The sequence below is a fragment of the Schistocerca cancellata genome, chromosome 4 (genome assembly GCF_023864275.1).
Source record: "Schistocerca cancellata isolate TAMUIC-IGC-003103 chromosome 4, iqSchCanc2.1, whole genome shotgun sequence".
NCBI classification, from domain to species: Eukaryota; Metazoa; Arthropoda; class Insecta; order Orthoptera; family Acrididae; genus Schistocerca; species Schistocerca cancellata.
Window position 1 is genome coordinate 599,511,661 of NC_064629.1, and position 22,485 is coordinate 599,534,145.

General features: G+C 42.1%; 1 protein-coding gene across 5 annotated transcripts in view; it reads left to right on the forward strand.

Moving 5' to 3' along the window:
* The window catches only part of LOC126184543 (cAMP-regulated phosphoprotein 21), a 1,287,166-nt gene that overhangs the window by 293,388 nt on the left and 971,293 nt on the right, over window positions 1–22,485 (forward strand). For all 5 annotated transcript variants that reach the window (XM_049926953.1, XM_049926952.1, XM_049926954.1 and 2 more), the window contains exon 3: window positions 1,783–1,836. The gene's annotated coding sequence lies outside the window, so the exon portion shown is untranslated. The remainder of the gene's footprint in view (window positions 1–1,782; window positions 1,837–22,485) is intronic.

Below are 22,485 nucleotides of genomic sequence, written 5' to 3' on the forward strand. Positions count from 1 at the left end.
CATTGGTGATGGTAAAAACAAAATTCCTCCTTCTCCTTGATGCATTTTCGCCCTCTTGGATCCTATTCCCTCCACACATATTAGTCCTGAGCGGGAGAATGGGACATCGTGGCCAGGCCTCGGGTTGCGACCCCTGCCCACTTTACCCCCGCCCGCCGTCCCCAAGGCAACCACTTGTTCCCGACTCCCCGTCAGCAACCACTTTGCCTCCAGCCCACCCCCCTCCCCAACACTCTCCACACCCACCCAGCAATGGACGCAAGATAAAGAATAAAGGTCTGCGTGGCCGATTGATATCCGGCGGACGAGTAAAAAAAAAGGGTGGTGGGATCCAATCCTGGTTGGATTACTCTTTTTCACTGTGCCTCTAATTTTTAAAAAAGCAACGGCTCAATAACTAGCATCCCAGCTTCACACTTCTGCGACCTCTGTTCAAACCCGTATATTATTTTTGTTTTTTGTTTACGAGTATCTGTCCATGTCCGTAGAAGATTTCTACATGAATGTTTTCCAATGCCTGTTGAAGTCACGTTGTCCTTATTCGTTTTCGGGAAAGCGATCCGTTATGTGTGGTTTCCCGCGAAATTATTACCCACGCGTGAAATCTTCAGCAATGTTAACAACGTTCCTTTACCGAGTGAGATTCATACAATTTCGATGTGGCAAACCTGCCTTAGCGCGATGCTCGTTGTGTTCGGAATTTCTATGTTTGGAATGTAGGTTGTGCACCAAATCATTCTGAAGAATAAACATAAGGATAAAATAGAAGAATTAAGAACTGATATAAGAATGAAATACAAGAACATGAGAATTTTAAAAACTTGTAACCCCGAAAATTCCACATGGTCATATGACACTTATTGTGAAACGAAGTTGTAATTTTACAATTAATATAACGCTCTTGTAACCCCTGACGTAATAAGAAACATTCGTGTTGTAACTTTCTACAGACATTGGTAGATAAATGAAATAATTCAATAAAATAAAATTGATAGAAACAATAATTGGATTTAGAACACTGGACGCAAAAAGTGAGAGGCCGCTACACTTGGCACTAGGCTACCAGTTCCTTTTCAATAACAAATACAAAAATTTTACAGTAATGACAAGGCGGAAAATATACTGTACAGTGTGCACAAGAAAAATGTCACTAGTAGTTCCTCTTGCGACGGTAATATCTTATTTTCAGTTTATTTATTTCTTTAATTTTTTAGTAAGTTAGTGGACTCCCATAGGCCTAACAACAGTGTACACAATAAAATTACAATACAAAATGAAACCTGTATGGCAGCGTTGTGTTTTACCACTCGAAAACATTAGAAAGTAAACGCTGTCCTGTTCCAGTTCTCCAAAGCGTGTATCCGGGTACGTCCTCTCGGAATACGGTCTTGTTCAATGCTCCATTGAGACGAGCGCGTCGCGCCATGAGAGGTATCTAAATTCTGCCGAAAACTTTGCGGGCGTTTGCTCAGAAACAATCGAGTATCTACGGATAAGCCGAGACACGTGTTCGCTAATTTTGGCTCCTCTTCCACTGAGCGAAGTTTCCCGGAAATCGGATTATGGCACTTCCGGTGTTCTCGTTAGCAAGATAATTAACTCCTTTGTTGAGAGGCACTGGAGATCAAGTATTCCTTATAACAAAACACTCGGCAAACATCTGTGAGCAACCTCTGAAATTTTTTCGGTAGATTCAGAACTAACACTGTGTCTTTTGTTTTGAGTACTATCTGTTGTAGTATTCTGAATCCGATCTCATATGACTGACTTGATTCTTTTCAGGTTGTGAATGTCAAGTCACGCCATCCGGCAATAGCTGCGAGCGCCATCGTTAATGTAAGTAGCAACTGCTTTCCTTTCTTCCAGTTGTTACGTTGCTGCTACCATCATTATTCAAGGTGAAAACAATGAATTCTCGTGCTTGCTTTTTTATACTGCTTCGTGGGAGATTTTACTGTGAAATGAAGAAAATAGGTACATCAGTGGGAAGCCACAGTTTTGAATGTACATACTCCATATCTCGTTCACTGACCGCTCCAGCTCTAGTATACGACAGACATCGAAAGCTAACCCCATTTGTGTTGCTAATAGGAACTGAGATTTACGTGTAGACCGTCGTTGTTCTTGTTGTTGTGTCGGTTGCAAGACTGGTTTAATGTATCTGTCCAGTCCGCTCTATCCTGTGCAAGTCTCATCTCGTAACTACTGCAACCTACATCGATTTCAATTTGCTTGCTGCTGTCAGAGTTTGCCTCCTCCGGTAATTTTTAAACCCTACACTTTCCTCAAAACCCAAATTAACTATTCCTCCATGTCTCAACATGTGTCCTGTCAATATAACCCTACTCAAGTGAAATTGTGCCACAAATTACTTTACTCCTCGATTAGGTTTAGTACCAACTATTACTTACTAGCTCTGCCCATTTATAATCTTTAGCATCTTTCTGTAGCACCACATTTCAGAGGCCTTAGTTCTCTCCTTGTCTGTTCTGTTTATCATACATATTATCCTTCCATATAAGGCTACACTGAAACGCGTTAGAGCTCTAGCAGGAACGTCGCATGTATAACGCACCTTGTTTCCTCGAAGCGCCGATTTTATGACGCACATTACTCTCTCAAGTTAATAATCAGCCTCTAAATAAGGGGTGAACAAATCTTTTCCTTTATTTTCCTTATATAAGTCCTTTCCACTACCCATGTATGCTATAAATAACTATGAATTAAAACGTGTGTGTGTGTGTGTATGTGTGTGTGTGTTTGTGCGTGTAAGTGGATTTCAAATGTTTCCGTGGGCAACCGGAGTCAGCAAATATAGCGAGTAGTCCTTGCCAACTTAACCTTGTGAGAAGGTACAGCAGTGGGCAAGTTCAAAGATAAATGCTAGGTCCGGACGTTATTGGTCAGACGTAACGGAATCTTCCCCTCCACCTGTTCGAAAAGAGCATCGTTTCATCCAAGCACAAAGATCGTCACTCTTGCAGCGAATTGGTAAGAGAACGTAAATGCTCACTTATGCTCTTTTGTTAGAGTGTGAATACAGGTATTTGATTGTGATAGTGCAATTAGTAGAAGCCCGTAATCATTCTTTTTGACGTTCTTTACATTAGAGAAACGTTTCGTGAGCATTGTTTCGGTTATTTTATTTAATTTGGTACGTTGAGGGTAATTTGATTGTGTATGCTTTATTCAGTTTCGAGCTACCACAACGGATATCCTGAATCCGATGCACTAGGCATTGTGAGTTCCCTTGCGGTAATTTGATTATTTACTAAGTGACGTATCCTGTGGGAAAGGCTTATACCATTTTGACTGGTAAATCTTTGAGACTGACATCACCGCCTTTGTCTGTTAAATCCCCATTTGTTTGTGGTCTCGTAGTTACCCGTTAACGTTCCCATACATAATACAAGGTGTCCCAGCTATCTTGTCTAGCCAAAATATCTCTGGAATAATAACAGTTATTGGAAAACGACTTTCACCGGTATCAATGTAGGGCTGGGGCCCATGAAATATTTGGAAACATTCTAAAACGAAAGCATTTGTGTTTTTTAACACAAACTTATGTTTTTTTAAATGGACCTCCTATATTTTTTCTTCAGCAATCCATAGCATGACAAAGTACATACACAATGGCGTTGATTGCATCGCAATATTCCCATTACATCCCGAGATATTAAGACGCGAAGTTGACGCTTGAAACACCCGACATGCGCTGCTAGCGCACGTCTTGAGGCTCAGGCGTGAACCCCATGCTGCCCGTAATCGCGATGTGATTGACATGCGTAATCACACTTCCATACTTATCAAGAGGTCTGAAACGAATAATACGGTCTGCTGCCATCCTGCTGCGATTACGGGCAGCATGGGGTTCACGCCTGAGCCTCAGGAGGTGCGCTAGCAGCGCATGTCGGGTGTTTCAAGCGTCAACTTCGCGTCTCAATATCTCTGGATGTAATGGGAATATTGCGATGCGATCAACGCCATTGTGTATGTGCTTTGTCATGCTATGGATTGCTGAAGAAAAAAATATAGGAGGTCCATTTAAAAAAAACATAAGTTTGTGTTAAAAAACACATATGCTTTCGTTTTAGAATGTTTCTTAATATGTACATTCATGGGATAGCCGGCCAGAGTGGCCGAGCGGTTGAAGGCGCTACAGTCTGGAACCGCACGACCGCTACGGTCGCAGGTTCGAATCCTGCCTCGGGCATGGATGTGTGTGCTGTCCTTAGGTTAGTTAGGTTTAAGTAGTTCTAAGTTCTAGGGGACTTATGACCACAGCAGTTGAGTCCCATAGTGCTCAGAGCCATTTGAACCATTTTGAACATTCATGGGCCCCAGCCCTACATTGATACCGGTGAAAGTCGTTTTCCAATAGCTGTTATTGTTCCAGAGATATTTTGGGTGGACAAGATAGCTGGGACACCCTGTATAGTAGGGCATGAAATTATATCTATAACGAATACCTACATGTTCGGAGAATTTTTGTTCATTGACTATTTTTAGATTTTTAAGAAAATGTTTGCGACCACATGTCTGACGCAACTCTGTTCATTGCCTTCTCTGTTCATTCGTTGCTTCCCTTGACGAAATAGATCGTAGAATTACAGGTTGCCCACTATCGTACCGTATGAACATGACTGAATGAAATGTTCCATCTCTTATAGTCTGGAACTATGATGTCTCGAACACGATACAGAGTCCATTCACAATGATCAAGGTATCCCCGTTGTTCCATCTTGGTATGTGTTAAGTGACCCCCTAATTGATAAAGAGTTACGAATTGGAATCATAATTCTGATTGTTGCCCCTGTTTGTATTTTGTAAACGTTTTCGTGTAAATGTGTTCTGAAGTGTTGTCAGTGGTAGTTCTATCACATGTTTGAATCAAATAAATAGTCAACATTCGTAACAAAAGAATATTATCGTGCCTCTAAATGTTTTTACTACCACTCATTCCAATTCCCATGCACTCACATTACCTACCCCTGAAAGATTAATGCAAATAGAATTTTAGTGTGTCTTTAAAACAGAGTTATAAGCAGACTGAGAGATGTGCAATAACAAAGTCTAGTGCAGCCACCCTAACATCACTTCCTGCTATATACTTCTGTAGATTTAAACTGTCCTTTGACAGAATCATTAATTCTCTCCTTTTTTGGGCATGTTCAGACACATATTCATTTTTACAGTACAAGGATGATAAACACGAGTGGAAAAATGCCTCTATCAGGGAACAAAATATGTGAATATGTTTCTGTTCATTTAAAAGACCCTGATTGAAAAGTGTTGTATCAACTGCCTCATACTACTTCCTTAGCACCTTTAAAAATTTTCCCAAAAATTTTGGCATGAGAATATATTCGCGCTTTTTTTTTAACTCACCTCAGACTTCCACAAGCTCACCTAACTGTAACTATCTCACATCCACTAATCCATCACTGTTTGTCGCTCATACTCATCCACTCCCAATTGCTCTTTCTCACTCACTCATTCAGTCCAACTCATTTTCATTATCTCTTTGTGTCTCTCTGTCATTATCTACCATCTCACAGCAACAATCACCTTTGTTCTGTCCTACTACTGCAGTATCTTCTCACTGCCACTATCTCCCACTTGCTCTCTCTTACTGCTAATATCTCATTCCTTCCTTCCTCACTGGCTTTCACGCAGCTTTACTTCCTCTTTCTCTTTATTCCCCTTCCCCCTCCCCCCACCCCCTCCTGACACTGTCATCTTCACTCTTTTCCTGGCACTGTTTTGTCGCTGCCAATTATGTTCCACTGCCACTACGCCCTCTCTTTCTCTCACACTGCCATTGTCTCCATCGCTTTTTCTATAACACTACCACGGTCTACTGTCTTCCAGTATTTATTGATTTTCCGTTTCTTTGCTACTGTCACAACATAAAAGAGCATGCCAATTTTTTTGGAAAATTTTTAACTTGCTGAGGAAGGTAGAAGGAAGCTGCTGGTATCCCAATTTTCAGTCATGGTTCTTTTAAATAAACAGGAACATTCGCATTTTTTTTTGGTACTCCAATAGGAGCATTTTCCCGCTGGTGCCCTTCTTTTCCCTGCTGCAGCAGGGCATGTAATACATATGAAAAGAAATGTATCGGTTAGTAAAATTTAAATACTTTACTTTTGTGAAATAACTCACATTAATTTTACACCTCAGACCGGATTTGAGGTGCAAAATAATTTAGGATGTGCCTCATTACTACAACATAGGGTTCCCAGATGACAAAGATTTTATAAACCACGTTTTTGCCTCACACCGGATTTTATGGGTGAACGTGTGAGGAATATATCGTAAGAATTTCAGCCATGTGCTGTGCATGGCTGTCTTGGAATCCTCGGCTGGGTTTTGGTCCGCTGGTGACGGCTAAAACATAGTACAAAAAACATTTTTGGTGTTTTTTCGATGAACCGTCTACGAACTAATGACGTCGCGAAAAGTCTCTCAAATCGCACCGTAGACCGCATCAAATGCAAAAAGAACCAACCGATTTTCTCCCTAAGCAGGAGGAAGTGTGTAATATTCATACTTTGACCCTGTGCGGTAGGATAGTGACTCTAAGACGACCCTCCTTTTGGGTATGTAAATGATCCCTAGCCCAAGGGATATCCAAAAGACTTGATCCTAACTTCTTATCACCAATTGAACCAGAGGTATGAGCATGTGAAAATCCCGTTTTGATGTGCGGCGTTTTGGTACATATTAGGTACGCACGCTGTCGCATGCATACCGATCGAAGGTGGCATAGGTGTATGTGCACAGATATTACCATTTCATGAACGGATGCAGAAGAGGTATAGGCTGGTAAGAAATAAACAATTCAGCGGAACTATTTTCTTATGTCCATGTGCAGAAATTCCAATAACCGAGTTAAATTCAGTGAAGTACACATTTTTAACACTCCAAACAGATACCTTAAATAAGATCTCCTTACATTTAATATTATATTGAAAGGTCCACTTTTCAGAAAATCTTTTTTTTATTGCAAGTGTGCGTGTCGTATCTTCTGTACTTCCGCTGTCGTGAGTTATTTTGCTGCCCCAGTAACAAAACTCGACAACAATTTTTGGTATATCATTTTCTAGTCAAATTCCTCCAGCGTTAACTGATTTTCCTAGACTACAATCCTTTAGCCCTGATTCACTTTTGTTGCCATTCATCTTTTAATTTCAATTAAATATACTATCTGTTACCACTACAGACAACATATTCATGGCGAGAGAGCAGCAAATGTATTGATATTTAAAATAAGTCTCATTTATTTTTGCCTCAGTTGCACATTTTAAAAACAATATATTTAAAAGTGTGGGACTGAGACTGCAAAATAAATGAGAATTGTTTTAAACTATTTTCGCCCAAACCTTACATTTTTCATCCTCAACTTAACTTCTTTTCTGAATTTCTCCCTTCTTCCCTAAATGGTTATTCCATCTGCAGATTCAGTTACATGGGAGATAGGTCAAAACTCTTTCTCAATTACCGATTCCGTTTCGTATTATTCGACTCCTCAAACTGTAATATGGTTTCTGTACAAGTTTTAGGTAATCTGTCGCTGCGTAAATTTGGTTCCTGATATCTTCAGAATTTGAAAGGATGTATTAATGCCAATGTTGCCAAAAGCTCTTTCTAAACCTACAACACAATTAATGTAGATTTTTCTTCCTTCAGTCTATCCTAAAGATACATCATAAGGTCAGATTACCTCGAGTGTTCCTTCATTTCTTTGGAACATACTGACAATCACTTAAGTAAGTATTACAGAGTAGTCATGTAGATGTAGATCTAGAATCCTAGTTAAGCTTTCCGTAGCGTGACTTCTACAGGCCACTCCATTCTTTTGCAGGTATTTTACAACCCTGTATTATTAAAGTTCAGTAATTCCCACACGTGTCGTCATCTACTTCCTGTGGTATTAGGATTACTCATTTCTTCCACAAGTCTGGCTGTGTCTCATCTCGTGCATTGCCAACGTTTCCTTTGTTATCGCGAGGTTTGGTACTACCACAACAGTCGTCCACTACTTTCTTCATACGATTCTTGCAACATGCGTATTTCGTACCATGTAAGTAGTGTTGGCTGTCGACAGTCTCGGTAACAGTACGTTCTACTACCTAAGGACAATTTTGTCAGTGACTGCCAGTTAAGAGTGAGACGTTTTCCAAAACGTTTACACTACAATACCACTTAAAACGTCATTTACTGCTGCAGCTGGATAAATTGTCACCTTCTTTCTCGTAATGTCTTTCTTCGCCTCTCCTATTTTCTTCGGGCTATCTTTGTAGTGAACGCAGCCGAAACTCAAACATAGTGTGTTGTTTACTGGCAAGGAGGATGGGAACGCTTGCTGTTACCATTGGCAATATCCAATGTGTTCAAGCAGTACACATGAACATGTTAAGCCATCAGTCATACAGTATCAACAGAACGGTGTCTATCAGTACACTACGTGGAGACATGAATACGAATGGCCGTACAGGAAAACTAGGCAGATGTTTTAGATTCTTTCGTAGGGTATTTAGAAACTGCAGTTCTTTTACGAGATTGCCTGTAGAATGTTAAGTTTAATTCCGTTCGAAAGTGTTGAAAAATATCGAACTCCATTAACTGGGAATTCGTCCTTGCTCAAGGAAGAACAATATTGTTTATGATACGTTCTCTGAGTCACAAGAGAGTATAAGAAAAATGTTAAAAAATCAATTTACGGATGAACGATGTCAACTGTCCTGCTATAAAATAGTTAGAAAATTCCTCATTAAGTAACATGGAAGAACCCCAGAGTCTCCCAGAAAACTTCCTCTGAAGGGCAGTAAAATACAGCTGGCCTCGGGACGTATACGCAGTCAACAGTCATTCTTCTCCCCGTCCTTCTGCGGAAAGTAAGTGAGGTAGCCTTTATAGATAGGCAATAAAAGATCTCTGCGAAACTGCTCACAATGATTCTCAGAGCAAAAATTATAACACAGATCTTAAAATTATAAATTTCAGAAATAGTAGTGACACCTGCATTTTAGCAAGGCAAAGCTTTGTTTGGACTTCGGTGAATAACTAGAACCTGTCGCTACGCAGCTTAACGAACTGCAGATGTGAATTTGGCGTCCCAAAATGAACGTGATTACTCAATTGTTAACACCAATCACGCAGCATTCACGTCGTAATTTGCATCGAAATATAGAGGTAATAGGCTATCACCGCGGAAAACGTTGTATGCGCCGGACGCAGAATTAGCGCCACAGCAGCGTGCAGCAGCTCGCAGAATAAAATTCACAGCTGTCTGGTGATGGTGAAGCCAGAAGCAACAGACAAAATTTGCTGGCACGATAAAATAGAATATCCCATTGGCCTCTGCGTGACAACATTTAATCGAAATATAAGAAATAATCTAAGTAGAAAATAATTGCTTTGCCCCTACGAAGACAGAAAGTTTATGGACATCGTTACTGAGCTATCCGATAATAATGGGGCCTGTAAAATTTGCAAACCTTAACGAATGTATTTATAGAGTTATTTACTTAAATAGAGTTATTTTAAAAGTAAGTTCAAGGTAGTGGTGACTGTTTATGACCGAGGAAGAAGGTGACAGGAACAACGAGTTCATAATAAGAGTACTTTTCGACTGTGAACACTGGTCCACATTCCTAAACATAAGAGATCTCCTCTTTTCGCCAATCTATTTCCATTTACGTTCGTGAAACATCCTTCAAATGGTCGGACAGGTTCTTTGGTGATTAACAGAGGCGGGAGTTTTCTAATGGTTTGTAAGATACTGAAAAACTGCAGTTCTTTTACGAAGGAGAGTGTTAATAAATACACACATCAAAAAACGTTTTGCATCACCTCGGTTCAGAGAGTTCCGGAACCTGTACAGAAAACTGGAATTGAGATCAACATAAACATCATTTCCGGCCTTTTCATTGACCATGAAAACCACAAATTGCATTTTCTTTTTTATCACCATACAGCAAGACCTTGACCTTCAGAGGTGGTGGTCCAAACTGCTGTTCTCTGATACTCAGTAGCACGTCCTCTTGCATTGATGCATGCCTGTATTCGTCGTGGCGAGTTTGATCCACAAGTTCATCAAGGCACTGTTGGTCCAGATTGTCCCACTCCTCAAAGGCGATTCGGTGCAGATCCCTCAGAGTGGTTGGTGTGTAACGTCGTCCATAAACAGCCCTTTTCAATCTGTCCCAGGCATGTTCTATAGGGTTCATGTCTGGAGAACGTGCTGGCCACTCTAATCGAGCGATGTTGTTATCCTGAAGAAAGTCATTCACAAGATGTGCACGATGGCGGCGCGAATTGTTAACCATGAAGACGAATGCCTCGTCAATATGTTGCCAATATGTTTGCACTATTGGTCGGAGGATGGCATTCATGTATCGTACAGCCGTTACGGCGTCTTCCATGACCACCAGCGGCGTACGTTGGCCCCACATAATGCCACCCCAAAACAGCAGGGAACCTCCACCTTGCGGTACTCGCTGGACGGTGTGTCTAAGGCGTTCGGCCTGACTGGGTTGCCTCTAAACACGTCTCCGAGGATTGTCTGCTTGAAGGCATATGCGACGCTCATCGGTGAAGAGAACGTGATGCCAGTTGTTGTGGGGCCCATCTGTACTGTACTGCATGGTGTCGTGGTTGCACAGATGGACCTCGCCGTGGACGTCGGGAGTGAAGTTGCGCATCATGCAGCGTATTGCGCATAGTTTGAGTCGAAACACGACGTCCTGTGGCTGCACGAAAGGATTATTCAACATGGTGACCTTGCTGTCAGGGTGCCTCCGAGCCATAATCCGTAGGTAGCTGTCATCCACTGCCGTCGAAGCGCTTGGGCGACCTGAGCGAGGCCCGTCATCGACTGTTCCTGTCTCTCTTTATCTCCTCCATGCCAGAACAAAAAAATGGCTCTGAGCACTATGGGACTTAACTACTGAGGTCATCAGTCCCCTAGAACTTAGAACTACTTAAACCTAACTAACCTAAGGACATGACACACATCCATGCCCGAGGCAGGATTCGAACCTGCGACCGTAGCGGTCACGCGGTTCCAAACTGACGCATGTCAGAACAACATCGCTTTGGTTCACTCCGAGACACCTGGACACTTTCCTTGTTGAGAGCCCTTCCTGGCACAAAGTAACAGTGCGGACGCGATCGAACCGCGGTATTGACGGTCTAGGCATGGTTGAACTACAGACAACATGACCTGTGTACCTCCTTCATAGTGGAATGACTAGAACTGATCGGCTGTCGGACCCCCCTCCGTCTAATAGGCGCTGCTCATGCATGGTTGTTTACATCTTTGGGCGGGTGTAGTGACATCTCTGAACAGGCAAAGGGACTGTGCCTGTGATACAATGCCCACAGTCAACGTCTATCTTCAGGAGTTCTAGGAACCGGTGTGATTTAAACCTTTTTTTTGATGTGTGGAGTTTGTGTATAAAGAACATTAACGCCAAATATCTCGAGTAAACCTGTTTGAAGTTTTTAAAATCTCTTTTCAGTTTGGAAACTAAGGAAACTGTACAACGAATAGGGTTCGCGAAGACTGCACAAGAAGCACCCTTGATATGTACCAATGGTCAAGCATCGAGCGATGATTGGCAAAGTATATATCGGTATGTATAGAAATACAATGAACAGTTTTCTTTCACATGTTAATTCGAGTTACATATAACAAATGTTGACAGGAACTATAAATAACTAGATCAGTAAAACAGAAAGCAAAATCATTAGTATACAGGTTGGTTAAAGATTGATTATATATTCAACACACATTATATAAAATTAATTCCTGCATTACTGAGTCCACATTGTGGTAATGTACTTACGTCAGGATCTGAATCCAGATCTCGTTACAACTCTCCTTATTCGTGTTTCTCAATGTTTGCCTTAGGCGGATGCCAGTATGGTTCCTTCCACAAGGTCAGGCACAATGTTTCCCTCTTTTTTGAACAACTTATGCAGTGCTCCATCTTTAATGATCCCGCTGTCGAAAACAGCGTACGGAACGCAGCTGCTCAATGGGTGCCTATCTTTGCGTAACTGTTTAGGAAATTTTATTTTTTGTTGGCCCTGACCAGCCAAGCCAAGGAATACTAAATTTTAAGTACGCTGCGGAGAAATTTTGAATATTCCGGTTAGCATGTGATTGCGTGCTGCATTATTAGAGAGGAAGTGCTAGTGATATCTTACTAAATGGTGATTGTGTGTAGCATTCCAGACAGCTGATGGAAGACCGTTTGTTCCGCACACCGTAAGTACAGGACAACACTCTAGCGTAAGTGATCACCACAAACGTTTTCCAGGTGAACCACGCCAGTATCTCCTGTTTAATTCTACACCAGGCGTGGCAACGTTGCGGCTCGCGAGACATTCCCCTCGAGTGAGTGCTTCCCTCTCCAACTCGACTAGTATGGTGACGTCACGGCCCCGACACGGGGCAGGTGGTTATTATATTTCGTGTTTTTATCTGTGACGTCTCGAGAAACGTAAAACATGGCCGTTCTGAGATAGAATCTAATTTCTTGTAAACGTTTTCCAGGTGAACCACGCCAGTATCTCCTGTTTAATACAAGAGTCAACAGTATTCAGCGTTTTGTTTGAAAGGCAAACCTACGTTTCTAGCATTTGTAGACTTAGAGAAAGCTTTTGAAAGTGTTGGTTGGAACACTCTCTTTCAAATTCTGAAAGTGACAGTGGCAAAATACAGGGATCGAAAGGTTATTTACGATTTATACAGAAACCAGATGGCATTTATAGGAGTCGAGGGGCATGAAAGGGAAGCATTGGTTGGGAAGGGAGTGCGACAGGGTTGTAGCCTGTCCCCTATGTTACTCAATCTGTATATAGAGCAAGCAATAAAGGAAACAAAAGAAAAATTGGGAGTAGGAATTAAAATCCATGGAGAAGAAATAAAAGCATTGTAATTCTGTCAGAGACAGCAAAGGACCTGGAAGAGCAGTTGAACGGAATGAACAGTGTCTTGAAAGGAGGATATAAGATGAAGATCAACAAAAGCAAAACGAGAATAATGGAATGTAGTCGAATTAGGTCGGGTGATGCTGAGGGAATTAGATTAGGAAATGAGACACTTAAAGTAGTAAATGAGTTTTGCTATTTGGGGAGCAAAATAACTAATGATGGTCGAAGTAGAGAGGATATAAAATGTAGACTGGCAATGGCAAGGAAAGCGTTTCTGAAGAAGAGACATTTGTTAACATCGAGTATATATTTAAGTGTCAGGAAGTCATTTCTGAAAGTATTTGTGTGGAGTGTAGCCATGTATGCAAGTGAAACATGGACGATAAAGAGTTTGGACAAGAAGAGAATAGAAGCTTTCGAAATGTGGTGCTACAGAAGAATGCTGAAGATTAGATGGGTAGATCACATAACTAATGAGGAGGTTTTGAATAGAATTGGGGAGAAGAGAAATTTGTGGCACAACTTGATAAGAAGAAGGGACCGGTTAGTAGGATATGTTCTGAGGCATCAAGGGATCACCAATTTAGTACTGGAGGGCAGCGTGGCGGGCAAAAATCGTTGAGGGAGACCAAGAGATGAATACACTAAGCAGATTCGGAAGGATGTGGGTTGCAGTAGGTACTGGGAGATGAAGAAGCTTGCACAGGATGGCGTAGCATGGAGAGCCGCATCAAACCAGTCTCTGGACTGAAGACCAAAACAACAAGCTGATTTATCCAAATTAATAAACTGCATTCAGTGTCTGCACCCGCATCGCTAAGCTCTGAAAACATCAAACGCGACATATTGACAGCAGACACAAGGTTTTACTTTCCTGAGCCGTTTGTCCTCCTGTTACAAAGTAATGTTGTGTAAATCAAGTTATTGCGTTAATCATTCATTAACCTGTAAACCGAAAATAAAAAATGAAAAAAGATTCATCTTTTCAAAATGATTACATATTTTACAGACGAAGTTTCCGAATGCACTGTATTGCTACGCTGTACAGGATGGTCAGAAGCAGTCTGAAAAGCTTGTAGGGTAGGCTGTGCTGAAAAATAGTTGTTAAGAAAAAAATTCGATATGTTGCCCCGTTTCAGAGTTAATTTGCATTGAATTTAGCCAGTTACGCCTTCGCACGCGCAAATTCAAGCGGCCCGCCAGGTACTGTGTCGCTTAACGTGTTCTTCGTCTGGCTTCCTAAAATCGAGCAAGAGAGCGATACAAAAATTGGACATGGGACGTATTAAGGATCGAAACCAAGTCATAGGTTGAATAGTCTCGTGCGCTATCTACGCCTGAATTAGCGCGCACCTGACTGTCTAACTTCAGTGTTAATTAGGTTGGTTGGTTGGTTGGTTTGGGGAAGGAGACCAGACAGCGTGGTCATCGGTCTCATCGGATTAGCGAAGGATTGGGAAGGAAGTCGGCCGTGCCCTTTCAAAGGAACCATCCCGGCATTTGCCTCGAGTGATTTAGGGAAATCACGGAAAACCTAAATCAGGACGGCCGGACGCGGGACTGAACCGTCGTCCTCCCGAATGCGAGTCCAGTGTCTAACCACTGCGCCACCCCGCTCGGCGGTGTTAATTAACTCGAAAACAGAGCAACGTATCGAATTCTTTTCTTAACAGTTTCTCAGCATAACCTACACTGCAAAATCTTACTAGTTTCTCAGTCTGATTTTTACTACCCTGTATGAGTTCCTGAACAACGACACATATGGCCGGGATTACGCTTGTAATACAGCGTAAACTATCTCCAACTGCTGATATCACAAGCCTCATGAACTTTTGTTGAACCTACTCGCACCTAACCGTCGTGAACCAATGTATACCACGTTCCATGAGTTCAGGTGATCTGTCACGTGACGTGATCTTCAAAGGGTAGTCCTTCCGCACCCTTTCTAATGTCTCTGTTCTGTGACGGGTAATTAGCTAAAGCGGTATCGCGGCTGTGTGTTTTACTAATTAGGAAAGTAGACCGTGCGGCAGATCGGACACTCACTGTCGTGTTACAAGCAGTAAGCGTATTCGCGGCGTAGAAACTAGTTTACAACTTTGCATACATGTTCAAATAATAACTACTCGTAAACATGTCTACAGCTGACGGGGTTGAGACAGACTAACTTTGTATTATACGAGAGGGATCCCATGCTTACATAGACTACGGGACCACAGGCTACACCAACAACACAATACCTAAAATAGCACATGATTACGGAAAAGAAGTGCTGGGACACCCACGCACACATAGTTTGTAGCTAAACGTGACACGCGATGTAACATAGGCCCAGATTTTCACAAGACTATTGTGAAACACCATTACATTTGGAAAAACGTATAAAAAACAAATATGTGTTGCACTTTTGACTGGATATATGAATTTTAGAGTCAACGTCATGAAACTTAATTAAACAATTTATCCGAAGTCATGTATTTCCTAATTTGTGTATGAAATCACGAACTTAGGCGTAATACAGCAATCGGTTTCCTGTTTAAAAAGAAAAATCCTAGTCTATAAGCATTTTAATTATTAAGCAACCACTAATTGAATTTTGAAGTGTGAAACGCCTTATATTCGTCTCTGTTTATATTACGATTCTAGCAACAGCAGTTACTATAATTCCGTTTGAAAAAGTGAAGTCGACACCGATATCTTTGTTGTTAATTCGGCTATAAAAAGGGAATATACGTCGTTTAGTAAGGACTTTCTCAAAGTTCATTTGAGAGAAAACAATTTCACGATACGTTAAACGGTTGCGGAAATATGTGAGGTGAACAGCTCAGCTGACGCAGCCTGCATGTGCTTGATCTGTGAACTGGACACGTACCGTTACCTCCCAGTTTCCAGGTCCTTACAGGTTACTGTTCCTGCAGTAACCATTTCACAGCACCCACTAATTTTGGTAAATAATTGTGTTTGTCTGCTCTCACTTCCCAATGATACTTAATTTTACCTATTCCCGGTTATCGTTATGCTAATGAACTGGGCGTGTCGTTTGTAATTTGACGACAAGGAGCCGCGGTTTCCAATGGCTCGTTACAGTAATTACATTCTGTTCGATTTATTGCCGCCATTTATCTTCTGTATCTGTATTACACTGAAAATATATCTGTAGCAGTGAAAATGTCAGTGGTATGTACTGTATATCGTGTTTGCTTACTCGCTGTACTAGCCGACAACAGTAATGCCCACTTTACTCTTCGTCCTCAATAGTGCATACTGCATTACTCGGTTGTGTCTCGGGTTTACTTTTCCGTCAGTGTTAGCTGTACATCAACAGTGATACATATAGCAGTACCGTGCGGTTCTGGGCGCTGCAGTCTGGAGCCGAGCGACCGCTACGGTCGCAGGTTCGAATCCTGCCTCGGGCATGGATGTGTGTGATGTCCTTAGGTTAGTTAGGTTTAATTAGTTCTAAGTTCTAGGCGACTGATGACCTCAGAAGTTAAGTCGCATAGTGCTCAGAACCATTTGAACCATTTTATAGCAGTATTGATACGTTTACTGACAAAGAGTTGTTCAACGTACGCCTTGTGTGTTGTTTTACTGAATGCAAATGAAGAGTGGCATAAAGAAGCTATTCCCGCAGTTACAGCAGTCACATCGCTATGCTTTCTCATGTGAGGGCTGTTTTTAGGTTGTAGGTTTTCGAGACTGCATATTACAGACTTTTTAATCGATGTAATGGTATTGTAAAGGAATCAAAGGTAACTAAATTATTACTGTGTAACGAGCCACTGGAGATCAAGGGTCCCTTATATGGAAACGTTCCAAAAATATCCTGAACAACTTCCGAAATTTTGTCGGTGTATTTAGGGCTGATGGTCGATCTAGCTGTGACACACCATATATTTCCGAAACAAAATGTGTAAAATACAGTTGGCCAGTGACGCATCTCACACAACGGGAGGGAATGCACAATCCATAAATGTAAACAAACATCACTTTTAACATAAAGTTACATTCTTTTTAATGGCACGTGTATGTTTCTTCTACGGAAATGAAAACTAGAGGTACAATTAGCGACGACAGACTTGTTTTCGCCGTTCTGGACCTCATACCTCCTGAAATACGTAGACTTTATAGGACGGCAACACCGCCACCGTTTCTGCTATAATGCACAGAGCAAGGATTGCTACAGCAGGCTTCAGGACAGTGCAGGCAACCCACATTACGCTTCACATTCCGTTATTTTCATTTTGACCTTCGAGCAGTCCTCGGCACCTAAACCAGCTATATTTTTATCGCAGATGAAGAATTTTATCAGAAGTCTGCAAAGTTGCGCTTATCTCATTGACAGGATTGCATCAAAATACATTCCGCTATGCATCACCAGCTATCTCGCCAACATCTGGCAAATTACACATTGCGCGTGGTTTACTGTGGACTGTGACATGAGAGGGAACCTTTTGTGAATGTAAAACAAGTTTGTTTTTCTGTGGAAAGTTTCAAACAAACGTGTAATTGTAAAATGTGACGTACATAAAGTGTGCAAGACCCCAAGAAAATCACTGCTTTCCCGTATTTAAGATGAATAACACCCCAGCACATGTAAATCAACTGTCCAATTATAAAACTAATTTTATTATTTACTAATTCGTTTCTAGGCGCTACAGTCTGAAACCGCGCGACCGCTACGGTCGCAGGTTCGAATCCTGCCTCGGGCATGGATGTGTGTGATGTCCTTAGGTTAGTTAGGTTTACGTAGTTCTAAGTTCCAGGGGACTGATGACCTCAGAAGTTAAGTCCCATAGTGCTCAGATCCATTTGAACCATTTTTTACTAATTATAATTATTTACTTATTATAAGGCTAATTTTGCGTACGAAGTTCTCGTGTACGTCTTACAATCCCATCCTGGAAATTAATTTGTAATCTCAAATTTTCCTTTCCTACCCTATTCATGCCTTTTATGTAAATATGAGTAAAAACAGTATATTGCCGGTTATTTTACACGGTCCAGTGACATTAATGTGACCGACCACCGCCGATGCTCTACGTCATCGTGCAATAAACACACACGGACGGCAGGTGACGGCACTAGCATTCGAGGGTAAATAAACCGTATCAGGGGTGTGTGGAAAACAGTACAGTCGTTGTCGTAATGCGAAAATGGAGAGATTTATTTATTTGACATCCAAAAGGTATAATCTGGAGTGCCCCAGGGAAGTGTGGTAGGTCCGCTATAGTTTTCTATCTACATAATTGATCTTTTGGATAGGGTGGATAGCAATGAGCGGCTGTTTGCTGATGATGCTGTGGTGTACGGGAAGGTGTCGTCGTTGAGTGACTGTAGGCGGATACAAGATGATTTGGACAAGATTTGTGATTGGTCTAAAGAATGGCAGATAACTCTAAATATAGATAAATGTAAATTAATGCAGATGAATAGCAAAAAGAATCCTGTACTGTTTGAATACTCCATTAGTAATGTAGCGCTTGACACAGTTACGTCGATTAAATATTTGGGCGTAACATTGCAGAGCGATATAATGTGGGACAAGCATGTAATGGCAGTTGTGGGGAAGGCGAACAGTCGTCTTCGGTTCATTGGTAGAATTTTGGGAAGACATGGTTAATCTGTAAAGGAGACCGCTTATAAAACACTAATACGACCTATTCTTGAGTACTGCTCGAGCGTTTGGGATCCCTATCAGGTCGAATTGAGGGAGGGCATAGAAGCAATTCAGAGGCGGGCTGCTAGATGTGTTACTGGTAGGTTTGATCATCACGCGAGTGTTACGGAAATGCTTCAGGAGCTCGGGTGGGAGTCTCTAGAGGAAAGGAGGCGTTCCTTCGTGAATCGCTACTGAGGAAATTTAGAGAACCAGCATTTGAGGCTGACTACAGTGCAATTTTACTGCCGCCAACTTACATTTCGCGGAAAGACCACAAAGATAAGATAAGAGAGATTAGCGCTCGTACAGAGGCATATAGGCAGTAATTTTTCCCTCGTTCTGTTTGGGAGTGGAACAGGGAGAGAAGATGCTACTTGTGGTATGAGGTACCCTCCGCCACGCACCGTATGGTGGATTGCGGAGTATGTATGTAGATGTAGATGAAAAGGACATTATCATGAGCTTTCGGGCCAACGGTGGAAGCATTTCCGAAACGGCTAAGTTTGTAAGCTGTTCGCTTTCCGCCGGAGTTAATGTATGCCGTGGATGGCAAAATCGCGCTCTCCAACACCAGCGCCGAGGCAACTGTCTTGCAACACGGACGGTAGGTAACAGGCGAGAACGACGGCTGAAGAAATGTGTAGGGCAAACACACCCGGAACTGCTGAGCAACTGACCTCCCAGATTGTCCAAGGAGTTTCCAACAGTGTCTCCTCAACGGTCGTTCAGCGAACGTTGCTGCGTATGGAGCTCCGCGACAGGGGCCTCGTTTATGCACCCATGCTGGTTGCTGTGCATCGGCGATGAAGGCTGGAATTTGCACGCCAGTACCGCAACTGGACGTCCACTGAGTGGTGACAGACAGCCTTTTCAGATGAACCACGTTTTATGCTCTATCGGGCAGATGGCCGCTGGCGTGTATGGCGTGGTTCGTCAGAAAGCAAACACCCTACAACAATCGTCGGAAGGTTCCATGTCGTAGGAGGGAGCGTTATGGTGTGGGGAATGTTTTCGTCACATTCTCTGGGTGATGTCGTCATTCTGAAAGGCACAATGAATCAACACATGTCCACCCATAAGCGAGGCACTATGGCATCTATCAGTAGGACAATGTGTGGTTCGAAGAGCGCCAGGATGCGTTTACGGCACTCCCCTGGCCAGCAATCTTAAACTCACTGGCCAATGTGTTGGACCATCTCGATCGCGCTATTTGTTCCGTGAATCCTCAATCGTAAACTTAGCGGAGCTAGGCAAGGCGCTGAAGTCGCCGAGCTCCACATACCTGTCGATACTTTCGAGAACCTTACTGGGTCTCCTTCTGCATGTCTTGCAGTGGTATGCTCTGCAAAGGTGGTTTTATTCAGGCTTTTGACAGGTGATCACATTATTGTGACGAGGCAATGTATATTGCGCAATATATCGGTTTACTTGCATGGAATTAATTTAAAAGTTAAAAAAAAATATTTCCTCATGATGATTCGATCTCACGACCTTCGAATTACCGTTCCGTACTCTTTCCGCTGCGCCAACCTCTGCCCAGTAACCACACTAACATAAATGACTCATGCCTCACCCGAACCTCGTAGCCGGCCGCTGTAGCCAAGCGGTTCTAGGCGCTTCAGTCTGGAACCGCGCTACCGCTACGGTCGCAGGTTCGAACCTGCCTCGGGCATGGGTGTATGTGATGTCCTTAGGTTAGTCAGGTTTTAAGTTCTAGGGGACTGATGACCTCAGATGTTAAGTCCCATAGTGCTCAGAGCCATTTTTGAGCTGAACCTCGTCAAAACGCTATTTTGTTCTAATTGTTTGACCATCTTGAACTCTCCCTTCTGTCACATCAATTTCTGGCCAAGCTCTGCATTCACAGTAAGTTTGGGCGAAATCGGTGATGATGAGTAGGCGCTCTCCGTTCTAAATACTGTGCGCCGAATCGGAGGGCGGTAACACGACAAATGGCGCGAGTTCTATTCTGTTACAGTTATGTGCCGTGATTTTTGTCGAGAGTACAACATTACACCTCCTACGGTTCAAATCGTTCTGTGATGGCACCAGTAGTTTAAAGAGACATTGTTTGTATAATGGGAGATCACAGGTGACCCCAGTGTGCTTGTTCAAGATGTTTTGTGAATGTAACAGAATTTTGCACGTATCCACAGAAGTGCAATAGACTGGTCAGCCGCAATTCCCATGTGTCTGCCTAACGTATTTAGTGGCGGCATTTGTGATTCAAGTCATACAGGATTCAACAGCCACAAGTACATATTCAATTTTTGTGAAATATAAACGGAAACTGTGGCTCCGCAAGTACGGCAGCTTAGCGTGTTCGGTCAGAGGGCTGGCTGCCCTATCTAATAAAAATAAAAAAAAAAAAATCAGTTCAGTATTCAACGAGAAACTTGAAGGGGTGTCATGTGAAGTCCGTCCAGACCAAATGACGAGAAAAACAGCGTGTTCGATCAGAACCGCTGAAGAAAAACGACGAGAAAACGTAAAGAAAGGAAGAAAAAGTACTGAAGTGTCAGACCATAAATCTCAGTTTTTTGTGTTCGGTACCAGGTTAGTCGTACGATTTTTTGTCCGTCCCTTATCACTTCTTCCCCCTCTGTAAATGTTTGTTGATGCGAAAAATGCGAGTTGCTTTGTGGAATGTTGGAACTCAACCGATTTGGATTTTAGAGTAAACAGTAAGAGTCTAAATCTCAACAGTTTTTTACTCCCTATTGGTGGTGAGTGGTTTCGGTTATTATAACCATCATTTGTCCACAATTTTGAAACTACAACAGTAAAAAATGGGCCACGATAGTGTTTGACGTGCTGTTAGCAGCATTAAGTAATAAGCGTAAAATAATCTTAGTGAAAACTTAAAATACAATTTATCCATACCACATGTTGAGCCAGGGCTCGGAGCTACTGTGTACTACCAAAAGTTAGAGGTCACCAAGATGGTTGTATCTAGAACATATAACTTTGTGTAATCGGATGATTCTTATGATCAAAAAACTTTGTAGTCCTATGCGTAAGCAACAGTCTACCCCAAGATCCTGTCTTCATTCATGTAGAACATGTAGTCTTCCGAGGTCGGGTGAAAGTTTCTGAAACAGCGGGTATACATGGTAACAACTACACAAGCTGTTACAGTATACGTCACATTGTCAAACAGGATTACATCACGGCGATTTATTGGTTCGAAAAATTGTATCGTTTATTAAAAAAGATTTGAGCTTTGAATTTAATTTTTGGGGGTGGAAAGGGGCCATTGCTTAAGATGAGAAGCCTTTGTGTGCCACTAGGTCGGCTGCCGCGACCCGCACTTTCTGGTCGATGACTCGGCCTTGCTTCAAGGCTACGACTTCCGACCGATCGCGCTGCATTATCGATCCTTGCACCGACATTAAATACCTCCTGCGATAACCTTCGGCCTCTATAGAATTGCTGTTGCGTCTTCTTCTCATTTCCCCATAGTGCATTCTTTAGTGAGACATGTTAGTTAAATGTTCGCACTACTTAAATAGTCTATCCCTACCGACCCATATCAGTAAAATGTAACATATGAAATGTTGGGTGTATAGTTTCTAAAAATGATAAGACTTAGTGTGGTGTGCGACTGTGTAATCTTGCGTGTAGGACAATAGATTGGATCGGGCAGCAACAAAAACAAAACTATGACAGACAATTTTGTGGCCTGCGTAACTGTATCGTTATCTAATATGAGAGATAGATCGAATCACTAATGAAAAGTGCTGAATCGAATTGAGAATGAAAGTAATTTATAGCACAACGTGACTATAGGAAGGATCAGTCAACAGTACGCATCCCGAACCATCAGGGAATCGTTAATTTGGTAATGGAATGACGTAGGGGTTGCAGGGAATTGA